Consider the following 20,410-nt stretch of genomic DNA (forward strand, 5'->3'; position numbering starts at 1 on the left):
AGTTTTGGGGGCACCTGGGTAGTGCAGTCAGTTAAGCGTCAGACTCTTGATCTCAGCTGAGGTCATGATCTCAGCCTGCAAGATCGAGTCCCACACCGGGCTCTGCATTGATGGTGTGGAGCCTGCTTGGGATTGTCTCTCCTTCTCTCTGCTGCTCCCTCCTTCTGCTTGTGCGTGCGCTCTCTCTCTTTCTCTCTCTCTCTCTCAAAATAAACTTTAAAAAACTTTAAGTTTTTTTTTAAATTAAAGCAAAAAAAAAAAACCCTAAATAAAGCAAAAATAAAGAAGAAAGCAATCTGGGTGTGTGTTTTAGTCAGACTACTTTTCAAAGTTTCTACCATGACCCCTATTATTTTTGCAATTTAAAAAAGGCTCATGGGGGCATCTGGGTGGCTCAGCTGGTTAAGCTACCAACTTCAGCTCAGGTCAGGATTCATGGTGAGTTCAAACCCTGCATTGGGCTCTCTGAGGTCAGCAGAGAGCCCGCTTTGGATCCTCTGTCCCCCTCTCTCTGCCCCTCCCCTGCTCAAGTTCTCTCTTTAAAAAAAAAAGCACACACACAAGAAACAAGGTTATTTTTTAATGTTTTATTAAAAAAAAAAAAAGACTTCAAGAAACACGGCCAATTCCCACGTGAAATACACGAGGCTAGCCTTGTGATCTATTCAGGACACCCAGGCCACCCAATGCAGGCAAGATTCAGCAGTCTGGCCCACGGTGCAGCCCCGTGATCCCCAGACCCTGACATGAGGTCAAAAGCACCCACCTGCCAGAGGGCTGGCATCAGCATTCAGGGAAAGCCTTCTTCCACGGCTCCTTTATTATGTGGCTTCAGTTTGACAAACGAACTCCTCCTTCCCACCCCCAAACATTAGAACCCAGCTACAAAACACCAGCCACCACCGGTGACTCTAACAGGTTTTCATCAGACCTGAGTTTCAATTTCTCAAAGCTGAACGGCTATAAGTAACCCCTGGTACCGACGACTGTGTCTATCAGAGGCAGAGCAGCATCTTCAAAGGTGACGCCGAGATATGTCAATACGACTGTGACTCATCCCCCCCAATTCCTTGAAGGAAAAGAAACTTGTATTACAATGCTGAAACAATGATGAAATCCTCTGGTGGCTGCTGTCATCATTCTGTCTCCGGAAGTGCCTGCTAAGTCCAGATGAAACTCGGGAGAGGCAAGGGAGGCACTCACCGTGGGTGCAAAATTTAAGGGGGCACCAAGACAACTCAGTAATTAAGATGATCATTTTTAGTGACTGTTTTTTTGTTTTTTTAATTTTTTTAATGTTTATTTTTGAGAAAGAGAGAAACAGAGTGCAAGTGGGAGAGGGCAGAGAGAGAGGGAGACACAGAATCCCAAGCAGGCTCCAGGCTGTCTGCACAGATTCCGATGTGGGGCTTGAACCCACGAAGCATGAGATCATGACCTGAGCCAAAGCCAGACGCTTAACTAACTGAGCCACCCAGGTGCTCCAGTGACGAATTTTTTTTTAAGTTTATTTACTTTTGAGAGAAAGAGACAGACAGACAGACAGACAGAGCAGGCAGGGGAGAGACAGAGAGAGAAGAGAGAGGATCCCAAGCAGGCTCCACACTATCAGCACAGACCGCGAAACGGAGCTGAAACTCACAAACCTTGAGATCATGACCTGAGCCAAAAATCAAGAGTCAAGACGCTTAACTGACTGAGTCCCCAGGCATCCCTTTAGTGACTATTTTTAAAAACCAAAAGTAATTTTTAAAAATTTACAATCAATAACACATCACAATTTTAAAATAAAGGCAGGACTTGACCCTGAACTCACAGGATCTATCTGCCCTGACCCCGGTTCTGGTGGGCTCAGTTAGAGCTGTACTATGGGAAGATCCCAATCTGGGCCACTTAGAAGAGTGTGGACTTTAGGAAAACCTCACTTGGCCGATTAGCTAGCTGGGTGACCTTGGGCTCGTTACCCAATCATCTAGGTCTCAGTTTCCTCTTCTGTAAAATGGAAATAGTACCTTCCTCACTGAATAAATGATCAAGTAAAAATAAATGCAAAGTGCCACTCCCACTGTCCAGCACAGGACCCAGTATGAAGCTGGCAGTCCTACAGCCTCACACCACGTACCTGGACTCCAAGGAGAAGCCACAACGTGTTTCCTGTGTGCTAAGAGCTCATACAGTAGACTTTCAAGCAACTTTCAGGAAATGGATTTGACAGGTTATTGCGGTTTCCCTACTAGTCCTGAAGACAATCTTTTCTTCTTGTCCTTTCCCTCTTCAGAACGGAAGACCAACCCCAGCACTGAATCAGTGGGGGGGTGGGGGGGTGGGGGCAAGGAAGAGAGTGGGGGAGGGGTGGGGATGGAGACCTAGAGCAGTGCTCACCCCACACCTCACCCCCAAACACAGCCCCCCCCTCCCGCCTCCATGGGTCAACTCCTCAGGATAAACAGGCAGGTAGGTGATACCCCAACAGCCTGGCATGACTAGAAAACAAAACAACCTCTGTGTTTCTCAAGAGTTTTTCTTCCTACAACAAAGCATGGCCATTTTTAAATAAAAGGAAATCAAACCCCAAGGACAATTTCTTATTCCCTTCATTCCTTGCTAATCTACCTTTGAGCCTGGAAGAAGCAACTTGTTCCCGGTCACTGTTGTACTGCCAGAGGCATTGAACCTTACCACCGACTTTGGACCTGGTAATGCTGACTCTGGGAGTTATGTATGTGACCTTGAGATTATTATTATAACTGTTCTCAGACTCTCAAAGTCTAAAGTCTGAGTTCATCCTTATGAATTATTCTATCTCCAAAATAAAAGCATCCCATGACCGGGACCACAGACCTCAGACAACCTTGAACTTCCACACCACAAATAAAGAAACACCTGTCAATCACCATCTCTCACCCAAGTGTCATGAGCACCTATATTTCTTTGTTATGCACCTTGGAAGCACTAGGAAGAACACAATATTCAGGGAGATGGTTTCAATAATACAACAGGGGAAGATGTGTAATGCCCAAAGCATGCCTCACACATTCACATATGTGGGCAGGCTCTGCTTAAGGTGCAGCAAAAAGTCTTAAAACTTTTCCTCTCTTCACATCTCTGAAAAATAGTTTACTTTTCTCATTTTAAATAGCATGACTGGATAATTATCAAAGCAGTAAGAATGTAGTACTGGGAAATTTACAAAGCACAGAAAGTTCAAAGGAAAAAAAAAACCACTCATGTCAGTCCTATCCAAAGAAAAACATCATGAATAAAAAAACCTTTCTCAATGCACATAAGTATATATAAATGCGGATAGATAGACAAATAGATAGATAGATAGATACTCGATCGATCTTACGTAGAAGTTTACATATATGTGCTCATCCCTAAGTAGCAAACTAAGTGTATAATTACAAAAGAGGTAAGTGACCAGACACAAGAATGTTGATGAATAGCATAAGATATAAACTCAGAACCCCATCATCCTGCAGAAGGCTAGGAGAGGGACATTTTACAAAGAAATACAAGAAATTATCTGTCACAAAATTTGCTTCTTAAAAGAGTTAAGCGTCAGCAAGTATTTATTGAGCGCCTACCAAGTTCCCAGCACTTTGTTAGGCACTGGGAATGCAGAGGTGTAAAATAGTTCAGTAGAGGGGCGCCTGGGTGGCTCAGTCGGTTAAGTGTCCAGCTTCAGCTCACGTCATGATCTCATGGTTCATGGGTTCAAGCCCCGCATCGGGCTGTGTGCTGACAGCTCAGAGCCTGGAGCCTGCTTCAGATTCTGTGTCTCCCTCTCTTCCTGCCACTCCCCCACTCACTCTCTGTCTCTCTCTCTCTCAAAAATAAACATGTAAAAATTTTTTTTAAAAAATACTTCAGTAGAAGGGGCTCTCCCACAAGTGGGGAAAGACTTCCTGAGCCTCTTCTTTGGCTCTGCCAATAAGCTGTATGACCTTCCAGCAAGTCATTTAACTCTCTGTGCTTCAGTTTCCTCATATAAAATGGGGATTAAACATGAGGGCAGTTGGGATGACTAAATGAGTCTGTATACCTAAAGCACTTAGGACTCAGCCTGAGACTCAGAAGCGCTCAATAAAAATCAGTGCTCCAATAATAAAATGAGTGGGGAAGACAAAAAACACACTGTAGAGACAGAGGGTCCAGGTGAGCCCCTAGGAGGAGACCTAAGCCTTAGAAAGGCTTCTGAAAGGGAGTGGGTAGGGACTGGGTGGACGTCTAACGGGAGAACTGGGTGGAGAGCCCTTGCCTTCCAAGCTGAGGAATCAGCAGGTATGGAGGTGAGAGGGTACGAGACAGGAGGGCTCCTGTGGCTGGATTTAGGGGCAGTCCAGGGGGAGGGTGAAATAAAGGAGGTAGGAACAGAAAAGGAGGCCAAGACACCAGAATTCGTTCAATCACCTTCTTTTCGGTGACAGCGAAACAGGTAGGCTATCCCACATCATGATCACTTTGAACAGGAAAGCTTTCTGGACTATTCCAATAAAGTCAAAGCATGCTGATTTATGTATTTTTAAATTACTCTTACAAGTAAGCATTTTCTAAAAACTCTACAAAGAGGCAGAGATGTAACGAGCTGATCCTTCACACCTGCTCTCCAGACAGCCCTAAACTCATCACAAAGGTCCCCGAGTCCTTGCAGCACACATGGTAAGACCACTAGTAATATATTTCTCACTGGGGGTATTACTACAAACAAAACAGAGAGCGAGACTAGATGATGAATTTGGTCTTCACTATTTCACAATGACTGGGAAAAAAAGGAAAGGAAAAAAGTTTTCAACATACGTAGAATATAAATGTGAAAGGAGCTGTGACCAATACCTTTTCTTAAAAGAAACCTTTTATTACCTAATGCGTTTGTCTTTGTTGATATGTTCTGCACGGTTAAGATTTTTTTGTTTGTTTGTTTGTTTGTTTGTTTAACTCCAAGCGACTTAACATACAGAGTAACAATGGTTTCAGGAGTAGAATTTAGTAATTCATCACTTACATATAATCCTCAGTGCTCATCCCAACAAGTGCCCTCCTTAATGTCCATCACCCATATAGTGCACCCCACCCACCCACCTCCCCGCCAGGAACCCTCAGTTTGTTCTCCATATTTAAGAGTCTCTTCTCTTGGCCTCCTGCACAGTTAAGATTTAAAGCTTCATAGTTTAATAATACAAATAATACCTACGATGTCATGAGCTTTTTATAAATCACCAGGCAGTCCCTTTTTATATACAGTTGACTGCTGAACAACGTGGGGGTTGGGGTACCGACCACACAGGCAAAAATCGATGTATAACTTTTGACTCTCCGAAAACTTAACCACTAATCACCTACTGTTGACTGGAAGACTTACCAATGACATAAACAGCCAACTAACACATATTTTGTCAGTCATGTTATGTATTGTATTCTTACAATAAAGCAAGCTAGAGAAAAGAAAATGTTACTGAGAAAATCATAAGAGGAAATATACTTAAAGTACTGTATTTATGGACAAAACTCTATGTGTAAGTGGATCCACACAGTTCAAACCCGTGTTGTTAAAGGATCAACTGTATTATCTCCAAATCCCAAAAGAAATGCCAAATTCTAAAAAATGCTGATCACCAAGACTTTTTACAAGCAAGTTATTTAAAATCTGTGATTTATAGTTCAATAGGTATTAAAATATGACAGGGAACTGAGAGTCAGAAACTAAAAGACTTGCTCCAGACCACACAATGTCTGAATGGCAGAGCTAGGATTTGAACACAGGTCCTTCACGTGCTATGGTAGCCAGCTTCCAATGATCCTTACCTCCTGGCATCCAAACCTTTCTATAGTCCCCTCCCTCTGAATCACAGCTGGCCTGTGTGACAAAAACTACTGTGGAAGTGACAATTAATGACTTCAAAAGCCTACGTCATAAAAGTCATGGCAGCATGTACCTTGGCCTCCTCATAAGTCACTCACTCTGAAAGAAGCTAGCCGCCATATTGTGAGGTTACTCAAGCATCCTACCCAAGGAGCCTACAGGGGTCCTTGGAAGCGGACCCTAAAGCCCCAGCTGACATCTTTGCTGCAAAGAGGTGGACAGAAACCACCCATCTAAACCACTCCCAAAGTCCTGATCTGCAGAAACTATGCAAGACAATAAATACTTACTACTGGTCTAAGTCATTCAATTTGAAAGGAATTTGTCATGCAGCAATAGATTAATAATTAATACATGCCTCAAGCCTGCGTTCTTTTCTCCATATCTACACTGTCATTCAGGAGCTTCTGTAACTTTATCTTTTAATTAGTATCACTCAAAATAGTTACTGAAATCAAAGCTATATACCCTATCAGGTCTCTGAGAAAAGCACCACCAGAACTGACATCTTACATCTATTTCTTGCTGGCATTGTTCCATTCTGGGACTCAGGTGTTGTTGTTTTTTTTTTTTTTAAGTTTATTCATTTTTAGAGAGACATTGTGGGGGAGAGGCAGAGAGAGAGGGAGGGAGAGACAGAGAATCCCAAGCAGGCACCGAGCGGTCAGCGCGGAGCCCTACGTGGAGCTTGAACTCACGAACTGGGAGATCATGACTCGAGCCAAAGAAAGCCAAGAGTCGGATGCCTAACCTACCGAGCCACCCAGGCCCCCCGGGACTAAGATTTTAGATACACAATTATTCTTGTTGATCTACCCCTTCACAAAATAGGCAGCTAACAGGGTTCATTAAACCTGTGCCGGGGAGTCTAGGAAACCATTTAGCCAGGTCTTTTAAAGGTGTGTTTTGGGCATGTTTTGTTTAAAAATAAATAAATAAAATAAACATAACCGTGCTGAGATACTGCTACGTGTCTATTCAAATGGCTAAGATAAAAAGTGTTGACAATATCAGGGTCTGGTGAGGATTCCGCTTCTGGGTATTTGCCCAGGGGAATTCAAAACTGTGTTCACGTCAAAACCTACAGTGAAAGTTTATAGCAGCTGCAAGTTTACAGCCACTACCGCCCCCAACTGGAAACAACCCGAAAGTCCTTCGACTACCGAATGGCGACACAAACTCGAATACGTCCACACAGTGGAATACAGTTCGGCAGCAAAAGTGAAAGAATCCTGAATGCTCCCAACAGCTTAGAGACCTCAAAGATAGCATGCGGAGTGAAAAGTCTCAAAGGATTACACAGTCCATGATTCCATTTATACGATGTTCTGGAAGAGACCAAACAACAGTGACAGAGCAAAGATCAGTGTCAACGGTGGCCGGAGAAGCAGGAAGGTGAGTCCAAAGAGGCAACACTCGGGAATTTTTTGAGCCGAATGACACAGTCCCTGTCCTGAGTGTGAGGGTCACGGTCGCCGCACACACTGGTGCACGTGGTAAAACTCACAGAACCGTACAGAGAAGAAAAATCGCTTTTACTCAAACTTGATTTAAAAAAAAAAAAAAAAATAGGGGCGCCTGGGTGGCTCAGTCGGTTAAGCGGCCGACTTCAGCTCAGGTCATGATCTCACGGCTGGTGAGTTCAAGCCCCACGTCGGAGTCTGTGCTGACGGCTTGGAGCCTGGAACCTGCTTCGGATTCTGTGTTCCCCTCTCTCACTGCCCCTCCCCACTTGCACTCTTGTCTCTCTCTCAAAAATAAATATTTTTAAAAAAAAATGCTTTTAAATAGATGCACACATACTTTTCTTTTGAGGCAATTTCATTTCCTTTTTCCCGTAAGAAGAAATACATGCTTCCTTAAATCACCTTCAGGGCTTAGGGTCGTCTTGATTTCCAAATCTTTATTTAAAAACAAACACACAAACAAAAAAACGCTGATCACAAGCAAGTTATTTAGAATCCATGATTTGTAGCTCAAGAGTCTACCTTCTTTCAAACAATTATCATTCATTATTTTCCTGTATAGCTGAAGGTCCCCTGGCCCCTGCCTTATGTCCCTATAAACATTCTTGCCTGGGAGCAAAAGACCTTTTAGACAAACACAGACAAAACCACACAGGTTCTCAATAAATGTCTGCTGGCGTGTATATGGTGAGGTTCACCCCTTAAGCCACAGATTAGCTGGATCTGTCTCCAGACTGTCCCAAAGGTATCCGATGGCCCCTGGGAAAAACGAGCTGCCCACTTTGAGTTGCACTCTGAGCATGAGGGTGACCGTCCGCGTAGCCCCCTCCTGTCCCGGTGCCCCATGCAGTTCACACCTCCTTCCAGTATCAAAAACGCCTCCATTTGGACAAATAACATACATGCGCTTCCTTTGAAGACAAGAGTGTTTGTCTGTTTTGTGCACTGATGTGAATGCAAGCATAGCCCCTACCTTATGAAAGGTGCTCCACAGATCTTTGTGAAAAGTAAGATCAGTTTTATTCTTCCTAACTGGTGAAGACATTAGGAATTTAATGAGCTGTGATTTTCCAGATGCCTATGATCCTGTGATAAGACTTCCATTAATCCGCCAAAGAAAGGCTCTTTTGTAAGGACCTGGAAGATAAAAGGGAAGCCGCATCCACGGCCCCTGACCCCAGGAGCTAACTCTGGTGAAGAGTGGGGTTCACACATCGGGGAATAAGGCCTTACGCATCCATGTAAGATCCGTTATGCCCACGGGCACCACTGCCACTTGCCCTGGAAGGTCTCCACGTGCTTCTGGGTGCACCGTTCCAAAAGGTGTGCCAGTGGAACTCAGAATCGGGCACTGCTCTACTTGGGAATTTGAAAAATAGGCAAGACTTGGATGTTTCACAAATGTTTTGCTGGGGGCTGATGAGGGCTGTGAAGAATCAGCACCTTCACTGAAGTGCTTCCGACCCACAACAGAGAAAAGGAGGCAGATAAAAATGCTCCTCGAGTTAGAAGAAAATAAAGCAGTAGGCACCCCTCCCATTTCAGCCTGGCCTCTACTCTGGGCCTTTCTCAACCTCCAGATACAGGCCAGTTATGCTATAAACTCGCCCCAAGCAAGCTCTACCACCGTTTTTTCCCCCGCCCCAGAAGGTGTGTTCTGATACAAGCAAGAGCCTCGTGGGGATAATATATAAGGAGTGACACACGGCTTATGACACTCTTCACAAGGGATCATTAGGTTAGAGCTGCTGCTCTTGGGGCACAGACATCAACATCTATGTGCTCGTGAACTTCTGAGCTTCGCACAGCCCCAGGAGGAGGTGGGACAGAAGCTTCTCTTACATTTCTGCTGCTCTCGTTCCTGCTGGTCTCCTTCCACCCCCACCCCGGGAAGGTTTTTCTTCACTTCTCTCTTATTTTTGCCCATAAATCCCATCCATCTGGAAAGGCTCGTGCTGTCTGGGCACAATCTCACATCACCCAGTGCCCCCGCCCCTAGACGCACCCCCCACCACAAGAGTGGTCCCTCCTGTCGCCTAAACAAGAGTCCTTCCCTAGGAGGAGAGGTCGGAGGTTCACGCTCCGCTAGGCGATTCTTCATCATAGTGGGAGCAGTCTGAGCACCTCTTCCACGGGAACGGAAAACGCTCTAAGGTGTGATGAATTGTCAGGATGACTGGAGGACAGCTTGCATTTTAAGGCAAGAGCCATGGATGCTGGACTTCCTGCCCTTCCCCACCCCCATCCCCAAACTGTCCTGCTCAAAACACCAGCAGAGAGGGTAACTGAAACATCAAGGCAATGCCGGCCAAAAAACAGAGTCTGGACACTATGCGGGAAAGCCCACGGGGCCGACTCTGGACCCGGGTCTCCGTGCTTGAGACCGACCCACCTCCACCCTTTCTGAGGTTGGTGCTGAGAACTAAGAAATACTCCTTTATTCTGCATCGTATGGCTCAAGCTGGGCATCTGTCGCTTGCAACAAAAGAGTCCTAGGGACCCTCCTACCATAGATTTATGTACACATGGTCACTGCAAGCAAAACAACAACAAAAAAAATGACCAATATGGGCACCTGAGTGGCTCAGTGAGTTCAGAATCCGACTCTTGATTTCCACTCAGGTCTCGATCCACGGTGGTGGGAGCGAGCCCCAAGAGGGGCTCTGCACTGAGCATGGGGCCTGCTTAAGATTCTTCCTCTCTCCCCCGCCCCACCCCACCCCTCCCCTACGTGCACTGTCTCAAAAAATAAAAATAAGTCTTAAAAAAGTGACCGCTAAAGGGCAATGTTAGTTACATTCTGTAGAACCATGTAACAGTAACATCACAGAGGCATCATTTTCATTTCAAAGAAAGCTCCATGTAGAAAACACTTAGTGTTAAGGAGGAAAAAGTGGCTTCTCAATGTGCATGCATCATTCTCTCAATTTTTTAATAAAAATGGACATTTGCACATATAGGTGATAATACCGGAAATACACCGAATATTGCCAAAAGTTAAATGGAAATCAACCATTTTTTAATTTTCATAATCTTTAAATGGCAGGATTCCAAGGAATTTTTACTTTCTGTTTTATATGTGAGTACTTTTCTACTCCTGTCACAATAAACACACTACAAAGTGACCACTAAAATAAGTCAACAAAAACAGGCTTCTTTAAATTAAAGCTCCATTCAAATGCCACCTCTTCCAATCAGAATCCACTATCTTACCGTCCTGAACACTTCCACCATTACTATACCTTGTGCAAGGTTCTTATATTTCACCTTTTATTATAATTACCTAGACTTTTCCCTCATCCCCCTGGATGTCATACTCCAAGAGTAAGGACTGAGCCCTATTTTTGTGTCACCAATGGTAACCAGTATATTCAACAAAGATACTCATAAATATCCCTTGACTTGACAGGCCCTTACATAAACTAAAGTAAAAATAAAACGGCCCAGTGAATAATGAAATTACCCTGGTCAGTTGGCCACCATCATAGTAAGGGGAGAGTGGAGGGGCTGATCAGACTTCTTTTTAAAAGTTGAATCAAGGGGCGCCTGGGCGGCTCAGTCGGTTAAGCGTCCGACTTCAGCTCAGGTCACGATCTCACGGTCCATGAGTTCGAGCCCCGCACGCCTGGGTGGCTCAGTCGGTTGAGCATCCGACTTCGGATGCATCCGACTTCGGCTCAGGTCATGATCTCGCGGTCCGTGGGTTCGAGCCCCGCGTCGGGCCTGTGCTGAGAGCTCAGAGCCTGGAGCCTGTTTCAGATTCTGTGTCTCCCTCTTTCTCTGGCCCTCCCTCTGTCTCAAAAATAAATAAATGTTAAAAAAAAAAAAAAGTTGAATCAATTAAACGAAAATAGAAATATTGCTCTCTGTTCTGCATTTTGCTCATCTGGATAGTTTATATTCAAGTTATTTGTTTAATATGAAGGGTATCATGAAATCATTTAACTTTTCCTTACAAATATTTGTGTCTAACTTTTCCATTTGGTAAACCTCTGGTTTACCCAAATCCTGACATTTTCAACTAGCTTGCTCCACTAATAACATTGGCCCCCAATAAGACCCGATACCAGAGAACCAAAAGCTCTGGTAAGATTATAAAGGAAGATATTAATCTCTGATTAATGATGTCCTCACAAATCTCCTAAGCAGTATTGTACGTGCAGAGAAATGCCATTCTAGGGTGACAAAAACGGCCAGTGCTGCCATCATTGTTTCTTAAGGAAATGTTATTCTCAAGCGTGTCCTGTAATCCAAACTGCCAAATGATCAATTCTAAACAAATGTCCTACAAAGCCACCTTAAGAGGAAAGGCAAAATTCATGTTGATTTAGCCGCAAGATTTACACACAATATCAAATAGCTAAAGTCCCGAAATAGAGTTCATCTCTCACAGAGATTTGATATGACCACGAAGTCACTCTCCACATAATCAATAGAGAGAAACATGTTTTGTCACAGATAACGGTACATGGCAAAAGAAAGATAAGGTCTTCCAACTGATGTGCCAGTCAAGAAGCTTTGGATGGCAGTAACAGAGTTAGAAAGTAAGTAAAATGATCATTTAGCACACGAAGCCCATGTTGGTATTATTTAGTATACAAAATTCACTATTCTTTGGTATACTCAGCTCCAGGGGCAGGAAGATCAATGACTCAATGACACCCACAAGGACTCCGGTCCCAGGGCATCCGGGTGGTTCGGTGGGTTAAGTGGCCGACTCTTGATTTCGGCTCAGGTCATGATCTTACAGTCGTGAGACTGAGTCCCACATCAGGCTCATACTGGGCATGCAGGCTGCTTAAGAGTCTCTCTCCCTCTGCCCCTATGCCTCACTGAGGCGTGTGCTCACACTTTTCTCTCCCTCCCTCCCTCCCTCTCTCTCAAAAAAAAAAAAAAAAAAAGTCTCTGGTTCCATCTTTCAGCTCCATCACCCTCTTGCCTTCATCCCAAGGTGAATCACAACATGGCTGCTGTGGTTCCAGGCATCACATTCAGTCTAGTCTTTGGGTCTCTTTTTAAGAGCACAGAAACGTTCCCCAGAACCCCCTTCCTAGACCTCCCAGATGTTGGGGTCTTCTGGGAAGGGTTTGGCCTGATGACGAAAGGAGCCTGAAGAAGCCTGTGCCATTACTGACCTGCCAACAAACGTGGGAGACGATATAGCTGCGGCAGCCATGAGTCATAACAGCTAATTAGGAGGCAAGTCTGATTAACTGCTCGGCAGCAAGCCTAAGTACGAAGAGCAACGTGCTGGGGATGGCGGGGTGGACAGACAGAAAGAACCTGGGTCCCCGATGACACTGTGAGCTGAGACACCCAAGTGGGAACCCCTTATTATTACTTGAGGCAACGAAAGGTTTGATGGGTGGTTAGCCAGACACTGTACCATTTTAAGATGAAAATACTCTTAAAGATGCCCTTGAAGTTTGAGGGAAAGAGCACCAGTAACTTGCCCCACATCACAAACATGGCCAGCGTGGAAGGGCAGGTCTGTCGGGTCCCGGTGCCTCCGCTCCCAACTCCTGCCACCTCTGATACCACCCTCTACCTCCCGTATTGTCAAATGTCACAGGGTGTTCGCCACACGCATTTTAGTTCGGATCAACCAAGATTTATTTACTTTCTCTGGGCAGGAGAAACAAAAATTAGGAACACATACTTTCCGACCCTAATAATGCTTATTATTTGGGTCAGAAAATGAGAAAACACAGACGGCAAGATACAATTCCTGCCAAGATAAGGGGAACTAAAGGCATTTCATAACTACCTACATGTGCCGCTCTGACCTCTTTTTAACGTGTTACATCTTGGGGCGCCAGGTGGCTCAGTCAGTTAAGCATCCAACCCTTGGTTTCAGCTCAGGTCATGATCTCATGGTTCGTGGGATGGGGCCCACATGGGGCTCTGTGCTGACAGTGTAATGCCTGCTTGGGGTTCTCCCTTTCTGCCCCACTCATGCATGCTCCCTCGCTCGCGCTCTCTCTCTCTCAAAATAAATAAACTTTAAAACATTAAAACTAAATAAAATGTTACACCTTGCTACTACCCAAGGCTTCCTTTCCGTATCGCTTTCAAAAATATTTCTTTCCCATCATCTTTCTGTGTGCCGAAAAACAAATACAACTCCAGTTTGAATTTTAAAAATCGATTTATTTGATCATAATCTCAAACATAATTGTTTCCTCATATTTTCAAAATAAGCAGGTATTTTCTCTTTCATTTTTAAGCCTCTTCAACTCCGTTTTTGGGAGGAAGGAACAAAACTGCTCCTTCACCCTCAAAAATGGAAGCTGACCACTTGAACAGAGCAATACCAGTAAGCCTTACACATAAAAAATGTATTATTTTTCCAAAACTGAGTAAATTCCCTGGCCTTTGATAAGTTTAATAATTACGCCATGTATATAATACTTTGCCAATAATTTTTGCTTTTCAAGAGATACTATCAAAAAATAGAAAGGTTAAAAAATAGACTGGTGAAAATATTCACAACACACAGATCTAACAGAGAACTCATATCCAGAATATATAAAGAATCCCCACAATGAGACAAGATGACATTGAGTATGCGCAGTTTATTATATGTTGATCGTACTCTAAAGCTATATAAAATGATCGGACAAAAACATAATTAAAAATACAAAAGATTTAATACACAAAGGAAGATATGCAAACGGCCAATAAGCACATGAAAAGCAACCACTGGCCATCAGGGAAATCTAGAATGAAATCCCTATGACACACTGTGACACACCCACCAGAATGGCTAAAATGAAAAAGACTGAATTTCCAGTGTTACTGAGGATTACAGTAACTGGAATGCTCAGATGTCATCGGTGAGAATGTAAAATGGTGCAAATACCTGGGAAAACAGACGGTAGCTTCTGATAAAGTTAAGCGTATACTTATTATAAGACCCCGCAAAAGAATTAAAAACAGATCTCCACACAAAGACTTGTTCGCAAGAGTGCACAGCAGCTTCATGCATCAGAGCCCAAAGCAAACGGCCAGAGCGGCCAAAGGCGAAGGAACAAAGGGTGGCGGAACGGACCTTGAAATGGTACCGGGGGATAGAAAGAAAGATACTGGTGAGAGGCTGGGAGGGAGGAGTAGAGAAAGGGAAGAAAGGGAGAGCGGGGAGGAGCAGGAGGAGGAGAGGAAGGGGCGATCAAAGTCAAGGAGAAAAGAAATTATACCCAGACATAGTGAAGGTGCAGAACTCCAAAGAACCTTAAAGCAGCCGGGGTGCCTGGGTCGCTCAGTCGGTCGACTCTTGATTTAGGCTGAGGTCATGATCTCACAGTTTATGAGTTCACGTTGGGCTCTGTGCTGGCAGGACGGAGCCTGCTTGGGATTCTCTCTCCCTCTGCCCCTCCCCGGCTCATGTGCGCGCACGCTCTCTCTCCGTCTCAAAATAAATAAATAAGCTTAAAAAAAAAAAGTCAGCAGACAGAAAAGACAGACTACTCACAAGCAACAACCAGCCCAGAGGCGGATACTGCAGCTGCCACAAAGGAACCAGAAGGGAGCTGATTAATACAACGTCAATCTGGAATCGCGCACCCAGGGCATTTATCATTCCAGAACAAAGATACTTAAAGGCACACAAAAACGGAGGTTACCACCAAACAGATGTTCACTAATGAAGCCTCTAGAAAATAGATGCCAAGGAAGAAGGAAAATTCTTGGAGAAGCTAGCTTTTCAGAGAAGTTTTACTTTCTTCTTCATGCTTTTAGACCTAAGTTTCTTCTTAATGAGACTGTAACTTTTTACAATATTACCCAGCTTTCAAGGTTGATTGCAATTGTTAAATTCGAACAAAATGGAAACAAAATCAAATATCATATCTTCAAGTTCCCAGAACAGCAACCTTAAAAACTTTAAAGACTAACTGTAAAGGACATGAAAATCCAGGTTTATTCATTCACAGCCAGTTATCTACCAAGGGATTGCTATGTGCTAGGCATATACTAGATCCTGAGTTAACAGGATGAGAACAAAAAATGAAAATCACCATATTCCTGGATTTGTAAGTCTTCCTGTATGAGATACTTTTATGGAAAGCCGAAGTCTGTGTGTAGAGTGGCGTTCCTCTTGTGGCAAGAAATATTAGCATAATAGAGTTAAAAGCAATCTGGTTTGGCTGGTGGCTCCTTTGTTTGAAAATGTATGCACAAATATGACAATTTTTCACATGAAATTAATTCAGTGTAAATGATGAATTCTCACATCATTTATTTGCCAATCTTACAGTTTGTCTATTATTTCCGTCCCATGTTAAAATAAGAAAACTGCCAATGCCTAGCCTGCACTGGGCATGCATTCAGTTTTAGTCACATTGTATTTGATGGTCCCTGGCTTATTTCAGAGATATCAAAAGCTTAGAGCACCATATTTAATATCTATCAAGTGCCCACTTTTGCTTCAAGTATCCACTTGGCAAAACATTTTTTAACTGCCTTCAACCAGGACTAGGGCAGCCGAAAAAAGCCAGCTTCTCCACTTTAAAATAAACATTTTCCGGGGGCTTCTTGATTAAAAACAAAGGCAGCATTTGGCATAAAAAGACTGGTGAAATCAGTATTTCAAGTAATTTGAATGGAAACATTTGGGCTCTGATCTTCCTGGACATGTGGAAATGGTTAACGCAGTAACCTGGAGGAAAACAGAGGCCGTAGCAGAAACTCTACCCATTAAAAAGCAAGAAAAAGAACTTGACCTCCCGCTTCCCATTCAATAGCCAGGCTTGAAGAGCCTGGCCTTTCCATCGAAGGTACCCAAGAAAAGGAAAGGGCAGCCATGGGACCTAAAAGCCTGCCCCTTCCCCTCCCAGCCAACACCTAGAATGCCTGTGCACCCAAAGTGGAAAGGACTCAAGCCGGCAACCATATCTGGGGGATCATAGGAGCACCTCTCTTTTCTGTAGCATTTTCTCTTATGGGGGCCAGGGCATTTCTCAAAAAGCTTAGGCAGTTCTCTGCAATAAGCAAGGCCAGTCATAAAGGGTGTGTTTCAAACGCCAGTTCCACTGGCCCAATACCTACAAATCCACAGAACTTGCCCCGCCCTCCGGGAAAAGTCACAATGTCTTTCCTAAAGGGTGTTCAGCACACAAAGACTGGGCTCTTGCCTTTTCTCCAATGTTCTCTAACCTCTTCCAGGATGGAAAAAGCTTTTCTCTTTCGATGGACGTTATCCCAAGCACCCTTCTTAAAAAGCTGTATCGTTTTTCCAAACGAATTAAGCTCTGCTATGTGCATCAAGTATTAGAGGACAAATTCCACTTTTTAAGAAAGGAACCCCTTTGATCCTGTATTTAATTCTTAACTTTCTTCAGTTTCTGTAACGAAATACAAAACAAAAACATTCACCCAGCTTTCTTTTAGTCTCAAAATAATTATAAACTAAATGCAACCCACCAGAAGAGAATTGTCTAGGATAGATTTTTCAATCTCCTTTTGGTAAATTTGGCTACAGAGTAGTATTACTGTTCTATTATGACCCAAGGAATTAAATCCCTACACAAATTCCAGGAAGAGACTATCAATGTGAAAAGGGGCATTATAAACCCAACTCCAGGATTTCCCTAGGGACAGACTCCTTAACACGAAACCACACACCAACTCACAAGGGTTGTGCCACAGAATCTGTGACCCTATGGGGCACAACTACATCATCCCCAACTATGTCAAGTTTCCTGTCGGCTTCAAAGAAACAAGAGATTCTGGGAAGCCCTGGGGTAAGGGAGGCATCAACTCAGCATCTCTACCAACCAACACTTCACCCAGTGAGCCAGCCACTGGCCAATAATGTCTATTTATTTTACCCAGAGGCAGATCTATTAGCCAGACATTCTAAAAACACAAACGTTTTGTTGTGCTTGGAGGAACTCCAATATTGGTGCCTTGCTGCAGAACGATGCTGCGGGAATATAAAGTGAGCCATGTGGATGCTGAACCCACATAGGAAGCCATCCTCAGAAACTGTCACACCAGAAGACCAACCCTTTGGAAAGGCCGAGGGGTAAACCCCCAGCCAGAAGGCTGTGGAATGAGGGAAGAAAGCCAAAGCTAGGAGATATCAGAAAGGCCCACCCCATGGGAACAACGAGGGCAATTTTTAAGGCAACTCCCTCAAAGCTCTCAGCACCAAAAAGGCCTTTCCCCTCCTCTTCTTTTTCGACTGAATGAAAGAGCGAGACAATGCTAAAGGACGTTCTGACATGGGTTTGGCAAAGTCACCACGTGCAAAACACATTAAACGTAACCCATGGGGGTTGGCTCTCCCAAGACCGCCGGCTGGGTGAGGGGTGCTGGGGGGTCCACAAAAGTCATGGCTCAGGGGGAATCCGGGAAACAGGGCAGGGCCGGCGGCGGAGCAAATCAAACCTGGGAAGCGAACAAGGGAAGGCATTAACAACAATAATAAAATGAAACAGCCAGAGGCCACCATGGTACTCCAGAAGGCTGAGACAGGCTGAGACCGCTAAACTCCTCCGGACGAGAGGCGATCTCTCCACAGCTCAGGGAGCTGACCTGGTAGCAGCGTCCTCGATTCTTTTGTAAGCCTCACCTCCCTCCTTTCTGAGGTCCTGCACCGATCCCGGGAGTAGCGGGGCCCCAACTGCCAGGAACTAAATCCAGAACGATGACCGGGAACTCATCCCTCCCCCCCCCCCCCAAATAACACACACACACACACACACACACACACACACACACACACACTCTCTCTCTCTCTCTCTCTCTCTCTCTCTCTCTCTCTCAAGGGTCTGGCCAGATCACACAGCTAAAGTTTCCGGAACTTAAATCGTAAAACCACAATCAGAAGTTGTTGTTTTAAAATGCTCACCACAAAAATCTGTGTCCCTTGCTGGAAAGAAAAAAAAAAAAAAAAAAAAAAAAAACTTTGCTCTCCGTAAAGGCGGTAAAGAGAGACAAAATCTAACTTAAGCGGAGGGTGTGTTCCTCTTTGTCACCTACCCGGGTGCTCGCGCCGCGCGTGGGCGAGCGGCAGGCACCCGGCAGCGCCGCGGCACCCGAGCCAGTGGCCACCTCCCCGGCCCGCGATCCGCCTCTGGGGCCAAGACTGCGGCCCGAGGTCCGGAAGCGGCGTCCGGCGCTGTCACTGTGCCGGGTGGGATGGGAGGAAGCGGGGGGGAAGGGCACAGCGGGGTGGGGGAGGCGGGGGGGAGCCGCGCGCACAGCCGCGCAGCCCGGGTCCGCGGAGGTGAGAGAAAGGTGCAAAGGGCGGCCCGGAGCCCGGAGGCCCCCGAGCTTCTGCTATTGTTGCCGGGGCTGCCGAGGGCCCGATCCCACCCGCCGCCCGCCTCCTCCGGGCAGGACCCCGCGGGCACGCAACCCGCCTCCACCCGCGCCCCCCCGGCGGGTGGGCCCCGAGAGCCCGGACTCGCACAAGTTGCCGCCCGCCCGCCCCGCCGCGGTCATTGTTCGCCCCGCGCCTCCTACCTCCACGGCGCCGGCGGCTCCGGCTCCCACTCCGGGCCTCCGGGCTCAGCAGCTCCGAGCCCCTGGCTGCCGAGGGCGCGGCGGCTCCGGGCTGCGCGTGCAGCGGGGCGCTCGGCTATTAATACCCGCGGGCGGCGGCGGCGCGGGAGCGCGAGCGGGGCTGGCGGTGGCCGGCCGAGGTCCGAGCCATCAAAGGTGGCGCGGGGCGGAGGGGAGGGCGGAGCAGGCGGGGTGGGTGGGGAGCGGGCTCAGGGTCGCCATGGCCGCCTCGACGCCCGGCCGAGTGCCACTCGCGCGGGGAGGAGCGGCGCAAAGCGGGCGGCGGCCGCGTCTCCGCCCCGCGCCCCAGCCGAGCGCCCGCAGCCCTGCGCCCGCGCGGGACCCGCCGCCTCCGAGGCCGGCGAGCGGGAAGTGAAGGCGATCGCGCCCCTCCCCGGGCCTGGGCCGGCCCCTCGGCGGCGGGGGGAGCTTGGGCGCCGCGCCGCCGGAGCCGCGGGGACAGCGGGAGAGCCACAGCCCCCTCCAGCGTCCGGGCCGGCGACCTGCGCGCCAGCGTGCCCCGCCCCGCTCCGCCCTGGGGGGCAGGTGCGCCAGGGGGCGGCGGGAGCGGGGGGCGGGGGGGGGGGACACCAGCCTGGAGAGCCCCTCCCGGACCCCGAGAGCCCACCTCGGATCTGTGCCTTACTTGGTCCTACAGCCAGAACCCGAGTCTCTGCGCTGCGCCACCGAACCCAGCGCAGGAAGCGCTGAGGAGAGCGCTGCGCCACCAGGGACACGCCAATCCTGCTGCTGTGGTTGAAAGCGATCTAAGGAGAGCGGGAGACGAGCGCACCGGCTTAACCAGGAGCTGCTGCAGGGCGGTCGGCGGCGCGGACTCTGCAACTCACTGGCTGAGGTCATGCAAGGGGGTGCCTGTGTGCCCACCTAGGACTTTACGTTGTCGGGCGGGAAGCGGCGATTTGCAGGGACCCACGAGCACCTTCCCCTCCCAAGCCACACGAGCAGGCTTCCGGCACCACCCTGGGCTGCGAGCGACTTAATCCCGAAGGGGCGGTTGCCACCTCCCCCCGCCACAGCCCAGTGTTTTCCACCCAGGCGACTCCCAGTACAGCCCCCACCTCCCCACCCCCACCCCCCACTTGCCCCACCTCCAGGAACAGGAGCAACGCCCAGCGGGGGAGAGGAGTGAAATAGGTTGGGAGCTGGTTTGCGGAATTTAATGGGGGAGGGAGTAAGATGGATTGAAGAGGCAGGGACTTAGGGCGGGGGACACAGTTACTGTCCCCACCCTCCAGCAAGGAGCCCCCGCTTCACCGTCTCCATCTCCCCCTTCCCGAGCCCCTCGTGCAGCCTTTATCTCGCTGTAGACTTTCTACTCGTGGAGGGGAAAGGGCGGGCGGCAGCAGCTCAGAGACCAAAGCAGCTCTCAGCTAGATCCCGAGGCTACCCCGGTCGTTTTGTGCCTCTGAGGAGTTCACAGTCCTCAAACCTGATGGACAGGTTTCATGGGAGAAGCCACAAGGGAGCGGGCAGGAGCCCTCAGTGGGGGTTGGCACAAGAACAGGACGCATTAGAAGTACAGGGGGTACCTGTGGCAGCAGGTGTGAGTAAT

General features: G+C 47.2%; 1 protein-coding gene across 4 annotated transcripts in view; it reads right to left on the reverse strand.

The window, feature by feature from the left end:
• Positions 1 to 19,747, reverse strand: part of FARP1 (FERM, ARH/RhoGEF and pleckstrin domain protein 1) — a 294,480-nt gene extending 274,733 nt beyond the window's left edge. Inside the window, exon 1 of one of the 4 annotated variants that reach the window (XM_058681516.1) lies at positions 19,723 to 19,747. The gene's annotated coding sequence lies outside the window, so the exon portion shown is untranslated. Of the gene's footprint in view, positions 1 to 18,798; positions 19,224 to 19,483; positions 19,604 to 19,722 lie in introns of those variants that run through there. The other 3 variants (XM_058681505.1, XM_058681520.1, XM_058681494.1) reach the window with 3 other exon arrangements.
• Positions 19,748 to 20,410: the final 663 nt, after the last annotated feature.

The sequence above is a fragment of the Neofelis nebulosa genome, chromosome 1 (genome assembly GCF_028018385.1).
Source record: "Neofelis nebulosa isolate mNeoNeb1 chromosome 1, mNeoNeb1.pri, whole genome shotgun sequence".
In the NCBI taxonomy this organism is placed as follows: Eukaryota; Metazoa; Chordata; class Mammalia; order Carnivora; family Felidae; genus Neofelis; species Neofelis nebulosa.